Here is an 11,542-nt window from a genome sequence, read left to right as displayed (position 1 = left end):
ATATTTAAAGAAAAAAAAAAAGTTCCAGGCCAGTCTCAGCAACTCAGCAAGACCTGCAGCAACTTAGCAAGATCCTATCTCAAAAATTTAAAAGGACTGGACGTGTAGCTAGATGCCATGGTGAATACCTGTAATGGCAGTAACTAGGAAGCCTGAGGCAGGAGGATCCCAAATTCAAGGCCAGCCTCAACAATTTAGCAAGGCCCTAAACAACTTAGTGAGACCCCTGTCTCAAAATAAAAATATAAAAGGCTGGGGATATGGCTCAGTGGTAATGCACCCCTGGGTTCAATCCCCAGTACCAGAAAAATAAATAAATTAATTAATAATATAAAGGACAAAAGTTATAGACAAAAAGATGCCTAGGACAAAATTTGTGGGAAGGGGTAAGGTACTTTCATGCCCTCTAGGGGCATACCACCCTTCATTATCTGAAAGTTGTCCAAACCTTGTCTTTTTGGGTTTTTATGGAGATTCACAACATCACATGGCTGAAGTATGGACAACAGTATTGAAATATGATTAGACAAAAGAAATTTGACCTAATGCTAACAGACTAGGCAGGAAAACCCAGCGAGGCCTGTCTGTTCAGATTCTTCAACATTCCTTCCTTGTAGCTACATGGCAGAACCCTTTGTGAAATGGGGTCTTATCTTCTACTATCAGACAGAGTAGGTCAGAGAATTTCTTTCTGACCAACTTCAAGGTAGGAGAATAGTAAGAGATTCTATGACCTGTCTTGGGGAGGAAAAGGAGCAGGAGAAGGGAGGGCAGGAGGGCAGAGAGTCATACTTTGCTTTCTAAGGCCTAAAAACACCCTGATAATCTAATCACTTTTGCAATAATGAGGGTGTTATGGTTTGGATCTTAAATGTTCCAAACACATGGGTTAAAAATGTGATCCCCAATGCATCAGTGTTCAGAGTTGGGTCCTTTGGGAAGAGACTGATGGCTCATGAGGGCTCTGACCTCATGAATACATTAATCTATTGATTGATCCTTTATGGGCTATTGGGAGGTGGAGAAAACTTGAGGGTGGCACCTCACTAGAGGAAGTAGGTCATGGGGTGCACACATGAAGGTTGTCAGCCCCTTCCCCTTTTCCTTTCTTTTTTTGTCCTGAGCACCATTAAAGCTCCATCAAAGTGACAGGTCCAAGTGACCAAGGACTGGAACCTCTGACACTATGAGCCATAATAAATCTTTTCTCCTTTACATTGATTTGCTCAGGTATCTTGTCACAGCAACAGGAAGCTGACTAATACAAAGAAGTGTGGAAGTAATGAGCCAAGAACTGTGAGAGAAAACCAAAAAGTATATATCATAATATCACTTTCTTTTTTTTTTTTTCTTTTTGTACCCAGGGCCACTGAGCCACATCCCCAGCCCTTTTTTTTTTTTTTTTGTATTTTATTTAGAGACAAGATCTTGCTGAATTGCTTAGGGCCTCACTAAGTTGCTGAGGCTGGCTCTGAACTCATGATCCTATTATGGACTCAGCCTCCCAAGTTGCTGGGATTACAGGCTTTCACCACTATGCCCGCTATATCACAAATTTAAGAGCAAAAACTGAGGTTTCCGGGGCTGGGGATGTGGCTCAAGCGGTAGCGCGCTCGCCTGGCATGCGTGCAGCCCGGGTTCGATCCTCGCACCACATACAAAGATGTTGTGTCCGCTGAAAACTGAAAAATAAATATTAAAAAATTCTCTCTCTCTCTCTCTCTCTCTCTAAAAAAAAAAAAAAAAAAAAAAAAAACTGAGGTTTCCTGGAGAAGTGATTCTGCTATAAGCCTGTAGGATCAACTCCTAAGTTCTGAGCTTCCAGCCTACTGGCCCACCCTATAAATTTTAACTTGTCTGCCTCTACAAGTGCCAGAGCCAATGCCTCAAATCTTTTTTTTAATACCTTCATTTTATTTATTTATTTTTCTGTGGTGCTGAGGATTGAACCCAGGGCTGCACACATGCGAGTCGAACACTCTGCCGCTGAGCCACAACCCCAGTCCTAAATCTTTTATTATACGTGTATAATCTTAGCTGCATTCACTCGTGCACACCTATAACCCAGCAACTAGGGAGACTGGGGCAGGAGGATGACAGCTCAAGGCCAGCCTCTGCAACTTAGTAAGCCCCTGTCTCAAAATAAAGAGCAAAAAGGATTGGAGACATAGCTCGTGCTAAAGTGCCCCTGGGTTCAATCCCCAGTACAAACAACAAAAAAAAAATGTTTACTCTCTCTATATGTATAATCTCCTATTGGTTCTGAAAATCAAACAAACAAATACAAAACAACAACAACAACAAAACCTGAAAGAAGCCAGAAATGGGGCTGGGGATGTGGTTCAGTGGTTAAGCCCTTCTGGGTTTAATCCCAGATACCAAAAAAAAAAAAAAAAAAAAAAAAAAGAAGCAGCAGCAGCAGCAGCAGCAGCCAGATGTGGTGGTACATACCTGTAATCCCAGTGACTCTGGAGGCTGAGACAGGAGAATCACAATTTGAAAATGGCTGGAGGTGTAGCTCAGTGGTAGAATAAAATGCCCTGGGTTTGATACTCAGTACCGCAAAAAAAGCCCCTGAAGATACAACTTGTCCATGATCTCATCATTTTTCATTTGTGCTATCAATAACTTAATTGAGGGGCTGGGGATGTGGCTCAAGCGGTAGCGCGCTCGCCTGGCATGCGTGCGGCCAGGGTTCGATCCTCAGCACCACATACAAACAAAGATGTTGTGTCCGCCAAAAACTTAAAAATAAATATATATTAAAAAATTCTCTCTCTCTCTCTCTCTCTCTCTCTCTCTCTTTAAAAAAAATAACTTAATTGATCTTTCTCTTTTAAGTATTTTCTGTTCCACATAATCTTACAGATCAACAATAAATTTATCTTCTTGTAGTTATTTCCCCAGAACTTGCAGGACATAGCCCAGCGCATCAAGGGAGTGTATGCCCTCAGCAGGTTGGCTGGTTCCCAGTGCAACCTCCTTTTCCACAACTGTCTTTGTTGTCACAGTTTGCTCTCCTAGCTCCTACAGGAAATAGGAAGCATTGACATCTTTTCCTAACTGGATTTCACTTTTCTTTCTTTCTCTTTTTTTGGGGGGCGGGGATACCAGGGATTGTACTCAGGGGCACTGGACCATTGAGCCACATTCCCAGCTGTATTTTATTTAGAGACAAGGTCATTGAGTAGCTTAGAACCTTGCTTTTGCTGAAGCTGGCTTCGAACTCGCAGTCCTCCTGCCTCAGCCTCCCAAGCTGCTGGGATTCCAGGCATGTGCCATTGCACCTGGCCCTATCTGGATTGCCTATTACCCCATTTTCTCATCCACTTATTCTTGGTTGTCCATGCCCTTCCTTTCCTCCAAAGTCCAGTTTTTCTGACAGTTTTTCTATTACTGCCTACATTAAGTCCTTATTGCTGCTGTAACAAATTACCAACTATTTAGTGGCTTAAAACAACACATAGTTATTCTCTTACAGTTTAGGATATCAAAAGTCCAAATTTAACTTCATTGGACTAACACAGATGTGTCATCAGGGCAAGTGGGTGAGGCCACAGGGGCATGTGCTTAGTCCCAGGTTCTCAGGAGACTGAAGCAGGGGTCTAGTTCCTGCAACATGGCAAGACTGGAAGCTCTGCAGGAGAATCTGTCACCTTGCCTTTTTAAGCTTCTGGTGGCCTCCTGAGCTCCTTGGTTTGCAGACTTGTCCCCCACCTTCAAAGCACATCACTGGCATCTTTATCCTGTTGTGGTCACACAGTCTTCTCTTTGTACTCCTTTCCTTTTGTAAGAACACCTGTGATGACATTTAGGACATTCATCTCCCCATCTCAAATTTCTAGATTTAATCACCATGTCTGCAAATTGCAAATTACTCTTTTTTTTTTTTTTTTTTTTTGCACCAGGGATTGAACTCAGGGGCACTCAACCACTGAGCCACATTCCCAGCCCTATTTTGTATTTTATTTAGAGACAGGGTCTCACTGAGTTGCCTAGTGCCTCGCTGTTGCTGAGGCTGGCTTTGAACTCACGATCCTCCTGTCTCAGCTTCCTGAGTCCCTGGGATTAGAGGCGTGTGCCACTGTGCCCAGCTGCAAAGTACTTTTTGTCATATAAGGTGACATGATATTCAGAAGTCCTGAGCTTTAGTATATCCTTGGAAGCCATCGTCAGCCTGCCACATTGCCCCATTTTTCTTTCTTCTTCAATTCCAACCAGTATGATGATTGTTTAAACCAGTTCTTCTAATATCCTCCATTACTTTTCATCCACATTCCCTCTCCCCCTTATCCAGTAATATATTGTTTCTGGAATTCCTGAGTCTTACCAGGAGGAAAAAAATTAACAGCTACAGATTATCACTGCTTCAAATTTACATTGTCGGATCTCAGCTGACCATAAATACCCCCTCAATACCCCTTTCATTTATCCTTTGCTAGAACTCTCTCGAGTTCTTACCAGCAAAAGTTTCCTTACCATTCTCAATCCACACAAGCCCTCAATGCTCACTCTTCCACAGGTTATCTTTCTTCTATTAAATTGAGAAAAGCAAGGCCATCAAGCAACATATATAAGCTCCTTCTACCCTAACAATGAATGTGGTTCCATTTTCCACTCTGATTGTGTTACTCAGCCTTATGTGGCTGTGTACATTCCTAGAAGTCTCTGAGGATGAAATATCCTTCCACTACTCAAGACCAACTCCTCCATCCACCTTGCTCCTGATCCCACTTGATCTTGTATAAATGTTTATGTCCCCCTAAAATTCATATGTGGAAATTTTTTTTTTGAAAAATTTTGGGGGAGATTCTGGGAATTTAATCCAGGGGTGCTTAACCATTGAGACATATCCCCAGCCCTTTTTCATTTTATTTTGAGACAGGATCTTACTAAGTTGCTTAGGGCCAGGCTAAATTGCTGAGGCTGGCCTCGAACTCCTACTGAGTCTCTGGGATTTCAGATGTATGCCATCACGCCTAGCCATTTATTGAAATCTTGACCCCCAAGATGATGACATTAAAGAAGTAGGGCCAGTCATGATGGCAAATACCTGTAATCCCAGCTAATGGAAAGCCTGAAGCAGGAGGATTGCAAGTTCAAGGCTAGCCTCAGCAATTTAGTGAGACCCTGTCTCAAAAAAAAAAAAAAAAAAAAAAAAAGGCACCCCTAGGTCAAAAAAGAAAAGAAATGGGCTCTTGCCAGGCATGGTGGCAAAAGCCTATAATCCAAGGGACTCAGGAGGCTGAGGCAGGGGGGCTGGGGACATAGTTCAGTTGGTAGAGTGCTTGCCTCACATGAACAAGGCCCTGGGTTTGATCCCTAGTACCAAAAAACAAAACAAACAACCAACATAAGGCTGAGTCAGACAATCACTTCCTTTGGGGAGGTGAGTTCACTAAGGAAGAACCCTATGAAGGAGGTTAGTGCCCTGGGGAGGGGGGCGGAATCTGTGAGGCAAAAAAAAGAAAAAAGAAAAAAAAAAAAAATCTGTGAGGCAGAAGGATCACAAATTCCAGGCCAGCCTAAGCAACTTAACAAGGCCCAGACAACTTTGAAAGAACCTGTCTTAAAAAAAAAAAAAAAAAAAAAGGCCTGGGGATATAGCTCAATGGTAAAGCACCCCTGGTTTCAATCCCTAGTACCAGAGAGGGAAAAAAAATCCAGGAGAGCTAACATGTGAGGGCACAATGAGAAGTCTGCAGTCTACACTCTAGAAGAGGACCCTGACCCAAAACCCAGCCTTGGTGCACTCTGATTGTCTTATTCAGCTTTATGTTTCAAGGACAACCTGATACAGATGATTTTAAAGGTGGGAAAGACTTACTTTAGCTCACAGTTTTAGAAGTTCCAGTCTATGGTCAGTTGGCTCCATTGCTTTGGTCCTGAGGTGCGACAGAACATCATGGCAGAAGGTTAAGGCAAAGGAAAGTTGCTCAGCTTATGGCAGCAGAAAGGGAAGAGAGTGTCACAGAGAGAGCATGCACAAGCACAGTTAGAAGGGGTCCAGAGAGGAGGTACAGCCTTCCAGAGCACATGCTCAGTAACCTACTTCCTCCTCCAGGCCCTACCTCCTACAGTTCTCACCAACTCCCGTGAGAAACTGATGTGACTCCATTTTTGAGAAACCAGCCTCTACCTCAGAGCAAAGCCTGTCCAAGGAAGCGGGGGTGACCCTTGTCCTTGGAAAAATCCACAGAGCACTTCTAGGCAGATAGCCACCCTGCTGAGTTGTTTGTCTGTAAATAACAGGAGAGATCTGCAGCGCCAGGTGTCCCTGACTCAGTCAGGCTAAGTGAGGACCCATAGCAACCCCAGCACCCTCCAATCAGCATGAGAACGGGAAAATACCTGGGATGCCAGATGACCCCCCAGTAGTTTATGGTGGTTGATAACATGTTGGGAAACCATGTAGTTCAGCACGTACTCCCCTCGTGGCTTAAACCAATCAGTTCTAACGAATCCCCCTCTTGTACTAACCAATCATTTTTAAGTGCGTCAACCCCTTGAACTAACAAATAATCCTTTCCAGATTCTCTCCCGCCACTTGATACGCTAATCATGTTTTAGAGTTGTTTTATGATTTTCCCGCGGTATGTGATGATTTGCTAAGAGATGCTATGATGTATGTGAAGTCCCTGCCTTCCCCAAAGAGTGTATAAAACTGCTGCAAACTCTGGGCTTGGGGTCTCTCAGTGTCACCAGTTGCTGTGTGCGCAGAGGACTGAGCTAGCTCGCAATAAATGCCTCTTTGCTGCCTACATGGATCTTGGTCTCTGGTGGTCTTTTGGGGGTCTCGAACTCGAGTATATCACCAGTAATGCCATGAGGTATAAATTCCCTCAGTGGATTAATCCATTGATAGATTACTAATCTGATCCTTTCTGTCTCTGCTTTCTGGCTACATGAATTGAGCAGCCTCTGACAGGTCCTTCTGCCATGATGTTCTGCCTTGCCTCAGTCCCAAAGCAATGGAACCAGTGGATGATGTCTGAAACTTCTGAAATTGTGTGCCAAAATAAGTCTTTCCTCCTTTAAGTTGTTTTTTCAGGTGTTTTGGTGACAGTGACAACAAGCTGACTAACACACTGATCTTGGATTTACCAGCCTCCAGAACTACTCTGTGAGCAGTTCTGTTTATAAATCACTCCATATTTTATGGTATTTTGTTAAAGCAGCACAACAGACTAAGACACCGTGTACATGGTTTTCTCTGAGAACCTGCTTTATCAGTCATACTCTTTGTCTCTAATTTCTTCCTTTTACCTGACTCTTTTCTTTCAACAGATTTATAGGGGGGCTGGGGATGTGGCTCAAGCGGTAGCGCGCTCACCTGGCATGCATGCGGCCCGGGTTCGATCCTCAGCACCACATACAAAGAAAGATATTGTGTCTGCTGAAAAACTAAAAAATAAATATTTTAAAAAAAACAGATTTATAGGAGTGCTTACCATGCAGCATAAAATGCAACCCTGTGTCCAAGCCTATGAACATGCTCAAGTCATGAACACACTAAAACCTAACAAACAAAACTTCCCTTGACCTTTCATCCCTAGAAAATAGGTCTATTTTCTCTTACTTCCTTCTCCAAATCAGATCTTATCACTTTCTTCCCTAAACCTATTCATTTCCTAGTTTTCTCAATCTCAGTTCATGTGACCATGATTCAATTTAGAAACACAGAATTTTTTTTTTTTTTCTTAAGGATTGAACCCAGGGGCATTCAGGGTCTCACTGAGTTTCTGAGACTGGCTTTCAAATTATAATCCTGCCTTAGTCTCCTGTGTCACTGGGATTAAAAGCATGTGATACTATATCCAGCATGCATGGACATATTCTAGACCTCTTGTTCTCCTTCATTTACTCAATAATAGAATCCTTGGGCCAGGGTTGTGGCTCAGTGGTAGAATGCTTGCCTAGCATACATGAGGCAGTGGTTCAATCCCTGGCACCACATAAAAATAAAACAAATAAAATAAAGGTATTGTATTCATCTACAACTAAAAAAAAAAATTAGAATCCTTGTTCTGTTCTTTAAATTTTTCTCATTGGGCATAGTGGCACACACCTCTAATTCCAGCAGCTTGGGAGGCTGAGGCAGGAGGATTGCAGGTCAAAGCCTCAGCAACTTGGCCAAGCCCTGAGCAACTTCACCCTGTCTCAAAATAAAATATAAAAAAGGGCTTGGGGATGCCGGGGATGTGGCTCAGTGATAGAGCGCTTGCCTACCATGCCTGAGGCACTGGGTTCAATCCCCGGCACCACATAAAAAAAAATAAACAAATAAAATGAAGGTATTGTGTCCATCTACAACTAAAAAAACTATTTTAAAAAGGGGGAGGATTTGTGTTGTAGCTCAGTGGTTAAGTGTCCCTGGATTCAATTCCCAGCAACAAAAAAAAAACAAAAGAAAAGAAAAAGAATCTCAATTTTGCTCTCTTTATCCTTATATCTCGTTATAGCCCTTAAGAATATTTTGTCTATAGAAACATAATTAAAGTGATCTGTTTGTGTCTAGTCTTAGATACCTTTCCTTCTACCCACATCTCCAACCCCTTGCTGGGGATACATCCCAGGGCTTTGTGCATGCTTTTCCACTGAGCCTCAGTCTTTTTTCTTTGTTTTCTCTCTCTCTCTCTCTCTGTTTGGTACTGAGACTGAACCCAGGGGCACTTAATGACTGAGTCACATCTCCAGCCCTTTCTGTTTTTTGTTTTGAGACAGAGTCTGGCTAATTTGCTTAGGGCCTCCCTAAATTGCTAAGGCTGGCCTCAAACTTGAGATTCTCCTTCCTCTGCTTCCTGAGTTGCTGGGATTATAGGCATGCACCATCATACCTGGCTCCTAGCCCAGTCTTATTTCCTTTATTTTATTATTATTACTTTGTATGTGTGTTCCAATATTTTTGTTTCTATTTATTTATTTATTTTAATTTCCTTTTAATTCATCGCCAATAGAGTACCTAGAATTACTTTAAAATATGAATCTCTTCATATCACTCCCCTACTTCAATGCTTTGAATGACACCTGCTGACCATAGCTAAAGTTCCAGTTCTTCATTAACAGAAATCCAATCATACATTTAACACTGTAATAATTCTACATGTTCCTTGAACAAGGTATATATATTTTTTTCAATTTATGGGCTCCTCCACCCCCGTATTCAGGATGAACCCAGAGGTACTCTACAACTGAGCTATATCCCCATTCCTTTTTATTTTTTGAGGCAGGGTCTCCCTAAATTGCTCAGGCTAGCCTCTGATTTGTGATCCTCTAGCTAGGATTATAGCATGTGCCACTGTGCCCAACCACTTGTGGGCTTTTGCTTATGCTGTTCTTACAGTCTGAAAAATCCTGCCCATGTTTGTTCCCCTGACAACATCATTTTTATCATCCTTCCAGATGCACTCTTGCACCACTTTCTCCAAACCTCGGAATTCCAGACTGGTGTGAATGTGTAGACTCTATGTTCCCTCTGCTCCCTTAGTACCTTGTACATACTTTATCGTGTTATGCTGAAATAATTGTTTTGGAATTTTTGGCAGTTTTTTGGCAGTTTGGGGATTAAACCCAGAGCCTCACATGTGTTAAGCAAGTGCTTGGCTACTGAGCATACCCACAACCCTGCAATCAATCATCTGTTCACTTGCCTGGATTCTCTACAGGCTCCTTAGGGCACAGACCCACTGAGCTCATATCGATATAAAAGTGAGTATACTTCATGTGATACAGAGCTTGTATTATTCAAGGTATTTTACTATTTACTTTTTGTATAACTGTTAAGTCTCCCTCATGACTGGAAGCTAATAATGTGCATCTTTATCAAATAGCAGAGGGTATGCACAAAAATATAATTAGTTATCATTATTGTGAACATTATGAGAAAGAACTCAAGCATATACTCTACCACTTGTGAGTCAATCGTATCAACTTTTTGTAATTGTGATGGATGGCAGAACCAGGTCTGGTGGTAAAATGAAATTATAAGAACTATCCTGAAAAACTGGTGGTTAGTTCCCTTCCCCTTCTTGTCAGCCCTTCTTCAGGAACCTTGTTAACCACGGGCCCCTACCTTTTGGATTGTAAATAACTACCTCTAGGAATCTAACTACTCCGCTTTGAAGTGTAAACACCCCTTTGAGGCTTGGAATTTAAGGCCTGTGAGAAGAGCCAGTTTTCCCCCTTACAACACTCTGCTTCTGTACTCAAGCTTCTGTAGAAACCCCAATGCACAACCTTCTATCATGTAGACCAGAAATTTTATGCATCAGGTAGCCTATAAATGTTGTGAGAAACTGGAGATAGGGCTCAGAATTTGATCTCCTCCGGGTCCTCCAATGTAAAGACAAAAGTTTGAGTTCTCCCGCTGAAGTGCCATTTCCCTTTCTTGACCAGTCTGATTCCCGCAACATAATCAGAACAGTTCATTTCAAGTCAAATCTATGTAACTATCTTTAAGGAAATTTCCAATGAGATCCTCCCCAGGAAGCTCAATAAAAACTTTTAATTGATTATAAGGTTTCTTATCATTGAATATTTGCTGCTAATCTTCACAAGAGTGCATTTTCTCAAGTGTTAAATGTGTCTTCAAATTGTCACCCAGGCCTTTCCCAATGGGGTGTTCCCAAAGCAACAATGTTCAAAGGATCATCTAGGCCAAATGTGTCAAGTGGAAAGGCAGGGTTTGACTAGCTTTCTCATTCACCAGCTGCACCAACTCAGGTGGAGCTCCTGAGGAGAACTTCAACAAATAATCTTGGCAGGATCTGGCTGGGAAATGCAGGGGTCCAGGGATTGGGTTGAATTCCTGAACTGCTGTTTATTCTCTTTCAAGAACAAAGTACTGTGACTGGAACAACTCTTCATATCCAGGAGGAACAGGAACAGAAATTGTTCCTCATCTCAGAGACTCCCATTGTGAGTCAACACACCTATTGCCTGGAATGTCTGGGCTGCCTGGGGCTGAGATTTTCCCCTCCCCTCTTCCCAGGGTTGGCTCAGCTGGCCTGGGGTGATGTGCTGGGAGACAGGTGCTCTTTGTCCCTTCCCAAACCAACTACTCTCTCATTCATCTCATCAAGTGGTACTTGAAGGCCAGAATATTCTAGACAGTCTGATCTACTTAGAATGTGCTGCCCGGTGTGGTCATATGGGCCAATAGCTCATATTGTCCAGGGGCTGCTGGAGTGAAAGTGTCATGGGAGAGGAGATGTCTCCAAAGAAGCCTCCAAGGAGTTCCCTGAGAGAAGAGGGAACCCAACTCAGGACCAGTGGGGCTCTTGGAATACGTGATGGAAAAGAATTTCAGCATGTGCTACTCAGATGCATAGACAGGGGTTTATTTAAGAAAGTAGATACATATTCAAGGGAAAATGGGGGCACCTTCAAGTGAGTTGTGGGGAAGAAAGCAAGGAAAATGTGTTCAGGGAAAACCTGGGCTATCTTCAGAGAGAGGCACAGCAAACTGTTGGTGTGAGGGCAGTTGCTAGGAGGACTAGAGGTACCTGCCAAGAGTGAAGGCTGGGTGGCTCCTGCGTTGCCA

General features: G+C 42.7%; 1 long non-coding RNA gene across 1 annotated transcript; it reads right to left on the bottom strand.

The window, feature by feature from the left end:
* Nucleotides 1-3,662: 3,662 nt before the first annotated feature.
* On the bottom strand, nt 3,663-7,438 carry LOC308658727. Its single transcript, XR_014024230.1, has 3 exons — nt 7,334-7,438; nt 5,828-5,885; nt 3,663-3,799 (listed from the first exon to the last, which is right to left on the bottom strand). It is a non-coding gene; the product is annotated as an uncharacterized lncRNA (long non-coding RNA).
* Nucleotides 7,439-11,542: the final 4,104 nt, after the last annotated feature.

Source organism: Spermophilus citellus, assembly GCF_964194105.1.
Source record: "Spermophilus citellus genome assembly, chromosome: 10".
NCBI lineage: Eukaryota > Metazoa > Chordata > Mammalia > Rodentia > Sciuridae > Spermophilus > Spermophilus citellus.
The sequence above is the reverse complement of the archived record's forward strand: the minus strand, read 5'-3'. Positions and strand labels throughout refer to the sequence as shown.